The sequence below is a fragment of the Drosophila biarmipes genome, unplaced genomic scaffold (assembly GCF_025231255.1).
Source record: "Drosophila biarmipes strain raj3 unplaced genomic scaffold, RU_DBia_V1.1 ptg000004l, whole genome shotgun sequence".
Classification (NCBI taxonomy): Eukaryota; Metazoa; Arthropoda; class Insecta; order Diptera; family Drosophilidae; genus Drosophila; species Drosophila biarmipes.
Window position 1 is genome coordinate 49,372 of NW_026114526.1, and position 16,159 is coordinate 65,530.

At 40.9% G+C, this 16,159-nt stretch overlaps 1 long non-coding RNA gene across 1 annotated transcript in view; it reads left to right on the plus strand.

Moving 5' to 3' along the window:
* The first annotated feature begins 15,012 nt into the window (after positions 1 to 15,012).
* Positions 15,013 to 16,159, plus strand: part of LOC127011645 (uncharacterized) — a 32,905-nt gene continuing 31,758 nt past the window's right edge. Inside the window, exon 1 of the long non-coding RNA XR_007764818.1 lies at positions 15,013 to 15,045. This is a non-coding gene — a long non-coding RNA (uncharacterized LOC127011645). The remainder of the gene's footprint in view (positions 15,046 to 16,159) is intronic.

The window sequence follows — 16,159 nt, forward strand, 5'->3', positions numbered from 1 at the left end:
TAGTGCTTACGTTTTGGTATTGAATATTTCTATTTTTACTGACAAGGGGAAGAACTCGGAACTGAACCGAAAAAACGGACATTTTCGTAACGGCTAAGCCTTACCCGTTTTACTGATGATAGATGGATCTGTGTGGAAAGACGCTATAAGACCAATACGGATTAACCCAACGTCCCATCTTTCTGTCTTCGTCCTTCAAAACTTAAGCCGAGTACTTAGCGAAAAAAACCGCGATCTAACTACAAGGTGAGTTCCAAAGTAAAAAGGACTTTTAAATAAAAGCCGAACAAATAGTTTTTTCGGCAATATCAATTTATTTTATTAGAAATAGTCTCCTAACCTCACTTCCAATATATTAAATTTAATTTTTACTGGAATTCGATAAGCGATAGCAGATTCTACCGCACCAGTTGACATATAGATGGCGTCACTAGAGTGTGCTAGATTTAAAAAGTCCTGTTTACTTTGAAACTCACCTTGTATAAGAGTCAGCGAGAGGCAAATTCGCTGCTATCGCTTCTTGTCGGGTCTGTTTTTCAGCGCGTTACCCAGATGAACTAACAAACTACCAGAAAAATACCAGATTTAGCGAGTGAGTTTCGATGAGCGCCGTTAGCCGCGGTCCGAAAAATAAGAAGTTTGATCATTAGTTGTGATTGTGCGGAATCCTATTGTGTGGAAACCAATTTTTAAAAATGGAAGGAAAACACTAAAACCACCGCAAAGTCGCCTAAATGCAGCTATAATTGTGTGACTTGGCCCACAGGAAGCAATACCACAACAAGTCAAATCCGCAGAATAGTGGAAGTCCTGGAGATAATCGAATCAAGAAGCCCATTAGGAGGAGTACGATTAGTAAAAGTTTTCTCTCTATATGGACATCCTTTGGGGCGAATCTACGCAAGGATATAGTATATTCTGGACAAAACAAATACTGGTAATACGATCTCTGCTGTGCTAACCTTTGCGGAAACACTGGACTCCATCGATAGGCCATAAGCACCACCATTACTAATCTCTTCCCTTTTCAGTCAGAGGGGATTTTCTTTTTCAACTTCCGACCAATTTCCGCTAAAGCGACGCAAATAGATTCTGTTTTACAAGTTTCAAACTTTTTTGCCATGAATTTTTTCTAACCGTTTTGGCCATTGGTCGTCATTGCCTACAAAACAAATAGAGTTTTTTTAATTACATGTAAATACTGTAAAGATTTCACAAATTGTTCACGTACTAACGTTTTTATTGGATAAAATTACAAGAAGAGAGTAATAAAAATACCAATAAAAAACAAATTTTTTTTTTCGGTTTAATTAAATGGAAGCCCGCACACTGTAGGGGCGAATCTCGGTGCGACGCAGCGCGTCACCACGTGAATACTCTAAGAAGCATTCGAGCGGTGTTTGCCGGGCCGATATATTTATTATTATTTATTATTTATATATATTTATTCTCGGAATCTTTATAACAAAGAACCGCTAAAAACTACTTCGTCGTCTGATAAGTTAGACATCTTTCAACTGTCGAAGTAAAATGGAATTGACAATTTTTTTGACATCAATGTTAGAGTAATTTTTATTAAATTGAATTCGAAATTCTTAAAAATATTAAAAATTATTATTAAATATTATAAGATAATATGTCAAAAAAACCCAAACCTATATTATTATTTTCCCAACAATTTTCCAATCGTTCCTATGACAGCTATATCATACAGTCGTCCGATTTTTAATTCGAAACTCAGAACTAATTTAAAAATGTTACTTCCAAGCTTAGAAGGTTTTTTGTTAAAAAACACCAAAGATATAATTTTTTCATAATTTCCGACTAAATTTCCGATTGTTCTATGGCAGCTGTATGAAATAGTCGTTCGATTTTGATAAAATTTAATTCGAAATTCTATACCAATTAAAAAATGTTATTTCCAAGCGCAGGAGGTTATATATTAAAAAAAATTTTCCGATTGTTCCTATGGCGGCTATATTATATAGTCCGATTTCAAAATTCAGAACTAATTAAAAAATGTTATTTCAAGCTAAGAAGGTTATAATTTTAAAAACACAATTTTTTTTAAATCTTTTACCCGATAGTTCTAATGGGAGCTATAAGATATAGTTGTTCGATCCGGCTGGTTCCGACTTATATACTACCTGCAATAGAAAGAAGACTTTTGGGAAAGATTCAGCGCGAAGGCTTAAAAACTGAGAGACTAGCTTGCGTAGAAACGGACGGACTGACGGATATGGTTAGATCGACTCGTCTAGTGACGCTGATCAAGAACATATATACTTAATGTGGTAGGAAACGTTTCCTTCAATGTTTTGCAAACTTCTGACTAAAATCATTATACTCTCTGAAAGGATATAAAGATAAGAAAGATATTGATTATGAAATCGAATGTATCGATAACGTACATTCACCCTAAGCTCAGCGTCGAGCCGCGCAGCGTTCATATTATTCACCAATTATTATTCGTTTCATGGCAAGAATTAAAAGACTTGGTCAGAGAATGTCACGCAATTTCTGTGACTTTTATAGGAGGATAACATGGATAGGCTTTGGGGTACATATACCGAGTACTTTGGAAGTCAAATACAAAATGGAAAACTTAACAATTCAATTTCGTACTTCCATTATTTCGAATTCCATTGTTCACCTTAATTTAATAACGCTGTTCCTCTCATTTAAAAAAATGTGGACTATGCAGCAGCATATTATGTAAGTTAGTAAATGTCCCCTGGCAGCAATCGAAGTGTTGGCAGCAGAAGGGGGTGTGCCGGGCAGGTCAGGCTAGCGGTCTTCCTTCTTGGCTGGGAAATACGTAGGGAATTAATCAGTCTCGCGCAGCAGTCAATGTGTCGGCAGCGGGAGGAGTTGTGCCGGGCAAGTCAGCCTAGCGGTCTTCCTTCTTAGTTAGGAATTATGTAGGGAGGAACTGTGCCCTTAAGCCACAATAACTAATAATAAAAAATGTGTAACGGCTGAGCCGGAATTCAAATTCAAGAGCGATGGCTCTGTCTTTATCGAGATATCAAAATGAACTGAACTTAAAGCTAACATAAAAAGGGATTCATAGCGGCCACTCCAATGGATAGTGCTTGCCGGCTATGCACGGGCTTCCGGTCAGACGCCGTGTCAGCCATTGGCCGGAGCGAGCTTTCGTACGATCGGTCATTGCCGTCGCTCGGTTAACTTAGTTAACTACTCTCCCCTCAGGATTAAGGCCGCCCTCGGCAGACCCTATTTGGGCGAACATATCTGCTATCTGGGCCGTAGCTCTCCTGGCCTGGATGGCTCGCCGATAGGTGAAACCGACGCAGATCAACGCGCAGCATAAGGCTCCTGCCACCAATACTACCAATGATAGTCGTTGATATTCTCCCCGACTCTCTTGATGTGTTCCAGATTACGCTCACTCAAGCGGTGAAGGTATGGAAGACTGAGGATATTGTACTCCATAGTAATATTCAGGGAGGGCGAGCTGGCTACTCCTGGGACCCTCTTCTGGGCCCTGCCATTGTTAACATATCGGCTTTCTTTAACCATGGCACTCTCAGTAAAGGTAATGAGATGCGTGCCTCGTACATGGATGTAAGTGCCATTATCCACACTCACACGTGCCGGACGATCGTTTACAATTATGATGCCTTCATCTACGTGAGTAATTGGATGTAGATCGCTGTGCTGGATGTCACAGTGCGCTATGCCTCCAGCGTGGAGCTCTTGCCCGCACGACCTTCTTAACGCCAGCTGCCAAAATGTGGCTCCAGGTGTTGTGGAGCAATTGTTGACCGTGTGAATTGCTCCATTGCAATCAGCTATTATTTTGTCCTCCAGCCTGAGCATCGTGTCATGATAGGACACGGGAAAAACAGTGAGTTTAATACACGACAATTTGATTATTGGAAATTTGATGACAAAATACAAAAGGTTATCGGACTGTAATATTTTAACGGAAGCAACGGACAATAAGTCTTTGATGGGGGTATCTGTGGGCTCTTCTATCCATATATCTTCTAGGTCTGCATGATCTAGTATACTAGGGCTCACCATGTTGGCCTTAGCTAGAGCTATCGCTAAAATTAAGTTTTGCAGCTCCATACTAATCATTCTATTTCGGGATAATAACATCTCATAAAGATGCCTCGTGTCAACTTGGGTTCCCTTGGCTGACCTCAGAAGTTGGTTGACGGAGGTAGTAATATTATTAATTTGGTCTTGTACTTTACTATTGATGTTTATCTGCCTATTGTTTGCATTTATTAACTGAAATTCATTAAATTTAATTTTTTCGAAATCCTCTGCATCTGGCGTTCCCGCCACTACCTTTTAACTGCTCATAGAAAATCCAAACTACTAGCTACTCTGTGGTGGATGCTCAACGAGTCGAGCAGGTCACGCAGATGAGCGACATCGACACTCAAAAGTTTCTGCATGTGTGACTGCGGAAACATGCTGGTCATGCCATCCGTTTCGTCCACCACACGCCTATATTCTGAGAGATTCGCCGAGTGTGTAACGAACGCGAATTCTTCCCAAACTAGAATTCTACCATCAATGATGGGAATATATTTGGCATGCGAGTAGTCCGAGACGTGCCCCGATGTTACGGTAAGCAGGACTAACAGGGATACGAATGCGAACCTGTAATATTGGATGTATTGTAGTGTTTGTTTAAAATATTGTAGCCCGCCTCCAAAGCATAAAGAAAAAAGCACAATTATAACAAAAACTTATACCAAGTGGATAGGGGTGAGAAAATATGGAAAAAAACACAAACAAAACATTAGAAAAAATGAATTATTATCTAATGTTGTCTTTGTGGACCACCCTCCCCTTAATGAGGACCGTGGTCCCCAGGTCCGCTTCAACAGCTTTTTCCTCACACAGTGGTGTGAGTTTATTGCCAAGCCTTCGGTTTGACTTAACCAAAACTTTCTCGCCGACTTCGAATGTTCTGCACTGTCGGGAGGCATTTTCCCTGGCCCTGAGCGTGTTTTGGGCCCTAACCATCTTATTCTGGACGTCCGTCTGTGGGTCATCTGGGTGCTTTTGCACGATGTCGACTGGCCGTTTGTCAACGACAGAGTGAATTGATTTATTATATTTGACGGTTGCCAATAAAATAATTTCCACAGTATCGGTTATCCCCTTGTCGATTTTTAGGCAACGAGCAAGCTCCAAGAGGGTGCTGTGAAAGCGATCTACTTACCCGTTTGAAACGCTATGAAGTGGTGGGGCATTTGCAATGCTGACACCAAAATGGTTGTCAATGGCTGAGATAGTGTGCGAGTTTAGAGAAGGTTCATTATCGCAATAGACTACTCTAGCCCTAGGGAAAAAGTTCATGATTTGGAGTATGGCCGGTTTAAGATCCTCGATTGTCCTAGAGTGGACATGTTGCACAACTGCAAACTTCAAAAACTTGTCGATGCAAGTGAGGAAGTATTTCTTGTCTGTGGAAAAGATGTCGATATGTAGCAGTTCTCCCACATGAGAGGGGATCGGAGTCTCGCCTAGCTTATGCTTCTTTGGGTGCCTATCGTACTTGGCTTTCGCACATGTTTTGCAGTTTGCTAAAATCTCGGTGGCTAGCTTGTCCATCTTTGGAAAGTAGTACTCGGAGAGTATCTGCTTAACATTTTCTTGGGCCGATCTGTGAGCCCTGTTGTGCTCGACGGTGAGGATTTCCCGTCTCTCAGGAACTGCAAATATATCCGTTACACGGTTTTTGCAAGGCCAAAATTTGGTGGCTGGAAACTGCCGAACCAATTCGTCCTGTATCATTGCCAGCGTGGGCAAGTCACAATGAATGGCGTTTACGCCTTTAGGAACGATTATATCTGCGAGTTCATCAAGTAATGACTCTTTGCAGGAGAATTTAATTACATGCCGTCTCTTGTTTCCAAAGAGGATGAAGCTGCGTTTTAACGGAAAGTGTGCCTCCTCCAAAGTTATCTGGTTCTGGAAGCAATTCAAAGGCTTGTCCGTGGTTTCAATGGTATAGGTTAGCTCACTGTGAATTGTGGCCACGCTAGAAGAAGCCTTTTCCTCTTCCACAACGTTAAGTTGCTGTCTTGAGAGGGCATCCACAATAAGGTTATCTTTGCCGGGCTTGTAAAAAATTTTAGAGCCGGATTCGTCGATGCGGGCTTTCCACCTCTTGATTTTCGCGTTCGGATTGGATTCCGACTGTCTGATACTGTCTGACACTTCCAAGTTCCCCTTTCAAAATATCAGGGATGGCCGAGCTATGGATGCAAAATCTTTTATGAAGCATCTATAATATCTGGCCAAGCCAAGGAATGATCTGACTTCGAATATGTTCATAGGCTCTGGGAATTCCTGAATGACTTTTTTTTCTGGGTCTGTGGTAGCCCCGTTATTGGTGACTATGAACCCTAAAAAGCTAACGCTTTTCTTGAAAAATCGTGACTTTTCTGTTGATATCCTCATATTTGCATCGTGTAGGCTCTTGAGAACCCAATCCACGTGCCGGATGTGGGAGTTTTCGTCCTTCGAAAAGACGATAACATCATCAACATAGACATAGCAAAATTTGCCAATCTGCTCTCGCAGTATGTCATCAATTGTTCTTTGGAAAATGCTGGGTGCATTTTTTAATCCAAATGGCATTCTGCGAAACTCGTACTTTCCTCCGTAGCGGAAAAGGAAGTTTTTTCACGGTCGCATTCTGCCAGCGTGATTTGATGATAACCGGACTTCAAGTCCAGGGTTGTGAAATACTTGGCCTTGCCTGAGATTCCTAATATCATCGAGATGTTCGGTATGGGGTATCGATCGGGTATTGTTTTCTCGTTTAGTTTGCGAAAATCCAATACGCATTTTCCGCCTGCCAGTTTCGTCGGTGCCCTTTTTGTGTACAACCCATATTGCCATTTTTAGCAGATTCATTTACAAATTCAGCTGCCCCCATTGGATATGGGTAAAGTATGGCATAAATGGGCGTCTCATCAATCGTTCTGATGGTGGCAACCACCGACGTGTTGTAGGACAAGGCTTCATTGGGGTTTTTTGGGGTTGGCGGAGGTTTTCTTCCTGTCGCTGAGCATTTTCAAAAATGTTTGCACCAAAGGTGGTGCATCTGAGCAGTCCACCTCAATAAAATTTACATCGGGACATGTATGAAAATCGATATTCTCTACTTCCGTGCCCCATTTGAGCTGACCGGAGGCCAGACAAAGTGACGCCCCTGCCTGTTTTAAAAGGTCAAGGCCGATGATTCCATCAAAAGAGGACAAATCTGGTAAAATGAAGAATGTGGCCTTCAAGTTGAAAATTGACACGAAGCATTTCTTCGTGATATTGGTCGAATGAGTCTAGAATGGAGCTTGTACCGGGCGGACGCCTTTCAATCCTTCGTATGGTCGGATGAAATTTTTGGCCGCGCCCGTATCAACTAGAAATCTCATGTCAATCCCCGATACTCTTCGTCTGATGACGCGTAGCAGGGATCTTCCCCTAAAAAATTTATGGCATCCGAGTCGTACGCGTTGATAGCGTCGTCATCGATTTCTTGTGCCGCGCTAGAGGCCGCTGTGGTGTACGTATCACCAGTTTTGTCAGCGCTCTGGGCAATGTTGTTTACCCTTTGCCTTTTTTGTGGGTTGGCTTTATCGGACGCCGCCGGCTTCCTATTCTGGTATGCCGGGGCTTGTGATGGTTTAAGCATTCTAGACATTCTTCCATGGGTTCTGGAGTGTCTCCCTGGTGCCTATGACTGCGTGGAGCATTGTGCACCTGTGCCTTGTGTTGCTTAGTAAAATGGGGATTTTTACCGCCACTATATTGGGAATTAGCATGAGTGGCGGCCTGCTGACGCTCTTGCGCCTTAGGAAATTGTTTTTTCTCCTTATCTTCCTGGCTTCTTGCAAATGATGATGCAAAGGTGTACCTATCATGGTTCGCCTCCACCTCTTGAGCCAAGGCAAGTGCTGATGGCATGTACTCGGGCTTCGCCGCGAAGAGGTCGTCAGTGAGGCTGCGTTTTAATCCAGAGATAAATACGCGAAGGGCATCATCCCGGAATTTTTCGCATAAAACTTGTGCAGCCGAGGCTTCGTATGTCATGGTCGCCTTGTTGGTGAGGAGGGTGAGCTTCCTTTTTAACCTCGTCATAATATTGTAGAAGCGAGAGACTCCCCTGTCTGAGGGTGCCCATCTCCTGCTCTATGATATGCATTGTCCGCTTGTCACTATAAGTAAAGTCGAGTCGATTTATAATCGCGTCGAAATTAAGCACTGTGCCAAATGAGGATAGCACTGCATCGGCCGGGCCCCTTATTTTGATCCTAATTATAATAACCGCCTGATAATGGCGTGAACTTCCTACGAAATAAATATAGTATGCGCCTACTGCCGCCTGCCGCCGGGAGACGTATGTTTCCTGGGCACCCGGAAATTCGGGCTGGCATTTGACGGCGTCTAGTGGCTCATTACAAATGACGGTGTTATTAATGTCTATGGGTGTATAAACTTTAATCTGAGGAGCTACTGTTGGGGCGGGTGCGACCTGTATCGCCGCCACTTGGTTGGCCAGTTGTTGGATAGTCTGGCGCAACTCATTCTCCCTGCGCTGGCTGTCCTGTAGGGCATGGTTGACGGCAGCCTTTACTAGCGCCTTTATTTGATGTGGGTTAAATGCCATGTTTCTGGCTGAGGGAGTGCCGACGCTTACACTTTTCGGTGTAGAAGTCCCAGCGATTTAATGCATGCTTAAATCGTGCCCACGGATATGGCGAGGGGGCCGCGGGGGCTGACGCTTGGTAACGATGGACGAGAGCTCGTTGAAAAACTGAGCTGTTGCCTTGCCAAGCAATGCCAAGGGAAAGGGGATCGCGGGGATCGGGTCTCCGCTATGGCAAACAAAAATATAAACAACAAAAATTGACACAGTAAAGATCCGTGGTGGCTAAGCTGCCGTTCTGAAAGACAAATAAGCGAAGCTAAACAAAATCGGGATACAAACGTCGCGGTGTCGAGTTCGAGTGTCGTAGTGGAGTGGGTAAGCGATGGAAACAAAAACAAACCCAAGATTGTTGCGAAGCTATCACAAAGAATTTAGGTGTAAGCAAGAAGACGACTACATATAAGGGGTAAATTAAATGCACAAATTTAAATGAGACAGTATCCTTCGCCAATAAAAATATATCAATAAATGCTCAATTAATAAATTTATTTCCCGGCGGCGCCTTTGCGTCTAGGCTGGGTATTAAATATGTAATCTGGTAGTTATATTGGCGATAATATTCGGCACCAAGATATTTATTGAAAGAATTTAAAAAATGCAAACAATGAAAAACATAAATAATATCACTTGTGATTACACCAATAAAATTGTCAACCAATTAGTGAGTATGTTTATTTATAAAAATGTTAACATAAAACTGTAATACAGAGCTGCAGAAAATATAGCGTATTTAAATATTTTACCAATGTAGATGCCGAAAAATTTTTTGGAACAGATGTGCTCACGTACATGATTTCCCGACTTAGATGGGTAATTTAACGTGGGCGCCAATTAGTAAATGTCCCCTGGCAGCAATCGAAGTGTCGGCAGCAAAAGCGGTCTTCCTTCTTGGCTGGGAAGTACGTAGGGAATTAATCAGTCCCGCGCAGCAGTCAATTTGTCGGCAGCGGGAGGGGTTGTGCCGGGCAAGTCAGCCTAGCGGTCTTCCTTCTTAGTTAGGAATTATGTAGGGAGGAACTGTGCCCTTAAGGCACAACAACCAATAATAAAAAATGTAAAACGGCTGAGCCGGAATTCAAATTCAAGAGCGATGGCTCTGTCTTTATTGAGATATCAAAATGAACTGAACTTAAAGCTAACATAAAAAGGGACTCATAGCGGCTACTCCAATGGGTAGTGCTTGCCGGCTATGCACGGGCTTCCGGCCAGACGCTGTGTCAGCAATTTGGCCGGAGCGAGCTTTCGTACGATCGGTCATTGCCGTCGCCCGGTTAACTTAGTTAACTTGTAGGCCCGCAAGACAGAAATTTTCAAGATCATGTCGACACTTATATAGATAAATTTTATCGAAGACTCATTTTTCTGCAGAAAAATCTGTTGAATGGGGATATGGTTTCATAACCATCGTAGACGCCAAAGACGAAAACTGGGATCGGAGATCCACAAATTGTTATTTAAGATAATTACAAGTATTGCATGACAATTTTGTTAAGACATTATTTTTAAAATATTGTGGCAATTTTAATATCAACATTTAAAGGAAGTCATATTGTATATTTTACTCAAGTTATATGGAGCAGGAAAAAATTGTGGTAGTCCAGTATTATTTTTAATCTATTTGGGGGTAATTTATTAGCGATGATCAGCTGTGCAGGAACGTACCTTGTGCGCAGCTTCCGTTAGTCGGGCATCGCCCGAAATCAAAAACAAATAGTGAAATTACCAAATATCACCCGCGGTAAAGCGCTGCAGGCATTACGTAAATATGTAGAGTTGACCGGATCAGTCTATACAAAAACAAAATGCTGACTGATATGAGCTGTCAGGGTTTTACGTGTGGAATGTCGTTATCCGGATGAGAAGATACGGTTCCAGGGGGTAAAGCAGCGAGCGTTGTGCCTCCTCGAAACTAGGCTGCGCAATCATGTGGGTTGGCGGCCCAAGCTTAGGGAATCTGCTGGGACAGAGAGTAAATGAGTTAGATATGACACGCTTCAGCAGTACTAAGTGAGCCTTATGATGAATAATGCACAAGTTTTGCGACTTAAATTTGTATAGCTGCCCTGCCACGCACTCCTAGCGAACTCGGTTTGTAAGAAACAGATCTACTCCGCTTGTTCAGAGGGTCTTCTGACTCTGACGATTGATCAATTGATTAATTGTCTGTCTTCTTTAGCAATAAGCTTAGTAATGGTATCGGCTGAGCCTTTGGTAAGAATTGGGTGGGGGAAAAATTGTATTTAGAGTGTTGTATTAGACTGCAATCGACTCACAAACAACAGCCTCCGCGAAAATAGAAAAGAAAAGCCAGAGTTCTGCAGCTGATTAAAAGTGATCGGTCCACATTTTCGAAGCCCTGCCGTATTCGAAATAAATTTTATGTGTTGATACTCTCTCAACCTTTACGTAGAAAGAAGAATTTCCCAATTATTGTAAGAATGGATGAATAAAACATGAGTGATTACTGGCGATTTCATTTTGGGTTGACTTTCGAGGAACATTGCAGCAAGGTTAAATTGCTAGCAGCGAACGCTTTTAGATGTATCAATTTAAAAAGCCTAAACGACATTCCATTTTGCACGCATTAGGAAGAGTTATTTGACTTATTTCGCTGGAACCGCTTTTCCAGCAATTCGTTTGTGTCGTTCTGCGCTGCGGAAGTTCGGCCAGTACGTTCCCGACTTCCACCCATGTTGCTGGTCAACTTTAATTTTTTAGATTATTTCTAAAAAGTAAATGCCATTGCAATGGTGCTGGTACTTTTTTTATTGCTTTATCCCAGCGCTACAAGCATGTAGCATACTTATAAATTTAGGCGCTAGTCACAATTGTAAAATATAGTTGAACTTAGATGATATGAGAACTATATAAGAAATATTTAATTAGTTTCATTGTTATTATTATTGATATTTTTATTTTTTTATTTTTAAATTTTTAGTTTTCAATTATTAGTTTTTTTATTTTAATTTTTAATTTGCCAGTTTTTACTTTAAATTTTCATTTTTAATTTTCCATTCTTATAAGTTCTTGCTTTCTCTCTTAATTTAATTTCCAATATGCTAAATTTTGTAGTTTAATAGTCAGATGGTGCTCTTAAAGTGTCTTGCAGTGCGTTTTTAAATTGAGCTTCGTTACTGATTGCCTTGATAGTGTATGGCAATCGGTTCTAAGTGTGAACAGTATATAAATTATTTAATTGGCAGGGCCGGCTGGCTGTGCCTCCGTGGCAGGGATAGAGCCAGCTGGTTAGATATCTGTGGCGGGGAGTCGGCGGTAGGTTGCTGCCGCTGGTGGCCCTCGTCGCTGTAGATCCCAAGGGGTTGAGACGTGGTAACTACCAAAGTTAGAGTCGGGTGGTCGCCTCGACTTTCCTCCTTCTTCCAAGTTTACGATGGGAGATACTCTTCTCCGTTGTTACGGCCCTTAAGGTCCCTAATCAAATTCAATAAATGGAATAAATGTAACGGCTAAAGCCGGAGTTTCGTATTCGAGCTAGTGCTCTTTATTTCAAATCCAAATTAAAATCGAACTTAAGAATTGACAAAAGTTAGTGCCTGGCCGGATGCCCGTGGCAGACCGTTGACCTTGCACATTTTACAGAAGTCATACGAACGCTGTCGACCAATGAGACAAAGCCCCAGCCCATAATGGTACCATGTGCTGGCTAAGCTCTCGGGCCCGTTAGGGTTGAAACAATTTAGGGTGGACCATACAAGACTGTAATAATAATAGTAATAATAAAAAATGATTAATAATAAAAAATGATAAATATTAATAAATGATTAATATTAATGAGGGGCATAGGAACTGGCCTGCTTAGCCTACACTGGGAGTTGGTTGTTATATTATACAAAAACTGCCTCCGTGTGCTTAGGTTCTGGTTCTTCTAGACGAACTAAAAATAAGTTTTTCATACAGATACGACGACTCTTGTCTGCATATAATTTTATAGTCTAGTAATAGGGCCCTAATGTGTGTCCAGGATTTTAGTGGCAAGTTAAAGATTTTAATTGTAACGTCACTTATATGGTCATCTCTTTGTCTATTCTAAATATATTTTGCCACAATATTGAACGCTACCTGCAGCTTGCGCTGACCTACGGAGCTGATGTCACTGAATACCTCTTTTCGCCCACTGCCTAACAATTTGCTATTCAGTTTGGCATACATTACATGTGTACTTCACAGTTTGACATAATACTTGGTAAATCACTTACATACACTGAGAACAGTAATGAACTTACGACTCATTATTTATCAAAACCGACTGCCCACGATTGCACAAATAAAAATAAATTAATTGCACTGATGCACGCGAAAAATTACATAGACGTTTTAACATAATACAAAGAATTTTTTGATTTACCGTGTCAAATGCTTTTCTATTATCTAAAAGAGTCACAAATATTATGTTGTCAGTATCCATTTTTACCCTGCCTATCGGTTAGAATATTGTTACTTGTTAAATAATTTGTCATCTGACCAGCCATTAGTCGTTCAAAGCCTTTTGGACCAGGACCAAGACCAAGAGTCGGGAAATATCGATAGTGTCAAGGCAGTATTATATATAAAAGTAATGAATGGTAATATGTCTGCACTATGCGCGATTGAAACAAGGAAGGCCAAAACGACAACACATCCAAGGAGCGCGCGAGGAACGATGCACGGCGGCTTAAGCAAGACCTTTATGCGGTTGATGACTGAAAGTCAAGTGAATTATGCTATGTGTTTGTGCAAGTGATGGAAATAAAGTTTGCATATATTTACCTAAGCCACTTTACTATCGATATAGAATCCGTATCACTGTACGCGCTCCCGCGATGAGATAACGTTTGGGGTTGTACTTCTCGGTGTTTCCGCAACGAGGTTAGGTCGAAGCCCGCTGATGCCCTCCTGTGACGAGATGGAGCTTAGGGACGTAGCCGATGCACGGTGAAAGCATTCAGTATGCGATGCCGATGAGCGTATTGCCCAACGCAAATTTGGCCGCTTGCACCTATTATATAACTCTTGGTGATTTGCGAACACGTAAAAATCCGCAAATCCGAAGTTGACTGCTAAGAACCATAAGATAAAAATCATTGTAAAAATTTGGAATTTCACAAGTGATTTCTCATGGGTCGTGTCACCTGCATGTGACAGCCCATACGACAAATGAGTATAAAAACCAAATGAAGTCTCGAGTGACTTCGAACAATTTTTTGGCTCTTGTCAAAAAGATGACTTTACAGCTCCCATACAATTGTCTATATGGAGTGTCACTTGTACTTTACTCGTTCAAGCCGACTCGTCACACGTTATTTAAAAGGTAATTCAGAAGTGAAATTTATTTTTCGGGACTGAAGGGAAATCAGCCGTCCTGACATGGTTAACTCTTATGAATTTATCGATCTAGCTTTCCCTGGATTAATTAATTAATTTTTACTAGCGCGCTGATGCAACTGTGCAACCGCCTTTGTCTTTGTAAACAAATAATAGTTATTCTTATTAAACTTCTTGAAAAACTTAAAAAAAAAGACTGAGGCGCAGCAGCCAATATTCCCTTCCTCGACTTTAAACTTTTCGATCTGTTCTTTCCTTAATACTTCGCTAAGCCATGGAGTCAACATTACGCTGATCCTGTTTCTTCAACACACTTTTGAATGAGTGTTTTCAAAACATCCTGTCGAAAATACCTCTGCGCTTGTTCAGGATCGTTATAAAGTATTTATTGACAAGGAATTTAATCAAATATATGAGAACACCAAGTATAAAGAAATCTTGTTGGCTTATGAGCATGCGGCAAACGTCTTACTCCTTTGACATTGCCAACCATACTGCCCTATTTTTGATATATCGGCCTTTCCTGGCGATAGTTAGTCTCCTGTTGAGAAGTCATAGCTTTCATTATTGGTATCGAAGTCTGGGATTAAAGCATACCAAGGCTTTTTGTGATCGATGGATACTAATTTGTTGTATCGTCGTTGAGAAACTGAATGATCTGTAAAGTCCTCTATCAAGTATCGATCGTTAGAAAGAACCTTGGATAACAAATAAGGTTTTTTAAAAAACTGGATCCAATTTATGTGTAATTCCTATCGCAGCTGGAAAAAATTCGATTATAACCAGATCGTCTACACCGAATTTCTTTGGGGAAGTATACCTGACATCGTAGCATATCTTCCATTTTCATTTATAAGATGGGCGAACTGCATTGATGTAAACGAGTTGGCTCTATCTGAAATTAGGCGTACAGGCTGCCCAAAAACACAACAAATTCGTTTCAGGGCTTTGATTGCTGCTGTTGGTTTTACTTCATATGAACTGCCCAATGTGATCAATGTTAACTGTTCGGAACGGTATGTGTAACACTTCTTGCAAGTATAGTGCACCAAGAAGCAATGTAGGACTTGATATAGCCGCCCATTTTGGTTCCAAAATGTCCCGCTTTATCGTGGTTGGCGCCATCTGATTGCTTGAGGTACCACTAACATTTTTCCATCATCATGTTTTCGGTACAATCGCCGTTTATAGAGTTTAAATTCAACTCCACTGGTTACTGGAGTCCCAGTTTTCAAAAACCTCAAAGATGTCTTTTATTTTTATGAGTAAATCCAGTATTCGTCGATGAGAACTATCAATATGTTGTCTGCTACGGTTATTGTTTTGTCCCCCGGTAGATGTACTGGAGTCCGACTCATTCCGTCTACATGAGGTATTTGCTCTCCAGGCCGATGTTTGCATTTAAAGAGGAACTCTTATAATCCTAGCCACCAGATGCAATTGGAGGTTGTAAAGCAGTGGGTTCAATGATAAATGATATAAATGCGAAATATTTCCAAAGACAAAGGTCTCAGCTCCGAGCAAAACCTGCTGTAATAAAATAGGTGTCTGAGTCCTTCGTCTCATTAGGATGACAAGTCCTTTTCCGACTATTGTTGTTTGATGGTATAATGATTTTGTCTTCATAATTTACTATGTTGCGTTGGTGCTTTAGCTATCGTAACAAATCCACGATGTCCTCTTGAATACCATTGGTGCGTTAGGCAAGCCAATGGCATTACGTTGAGCTCTAAAAGTCATGTCCAGAGTTGTATAGTACTAGATTCCAGACAACATTGTGACCAGCAACTTTCATTTTTTAGATACTTTATTAAAAGTAAACGCCAATGCAACGATGCAGGTATTCTCTTTTTTTTGTTGCTTTATCCCAGCGCTACAAGTATGTAGCATACTTATAAATTAAGGCGCTAGTCACAATTGTAAAATTTGATAGTTGAACTTATATGCTTAGGGTAGACTCAGATGGTATGAAAACAAATAATTACAAATCTTAACAAATACAATTTAAATATATAGTTTCATTATTATTATTATTCATATTTTTATTTTTTTTATGTTTAAATTTAATTATGAATTTTCTTATTTTAATTTTAATTTGTAGTTTGTTAGTTTTTACTTGTAGCTTAAAAT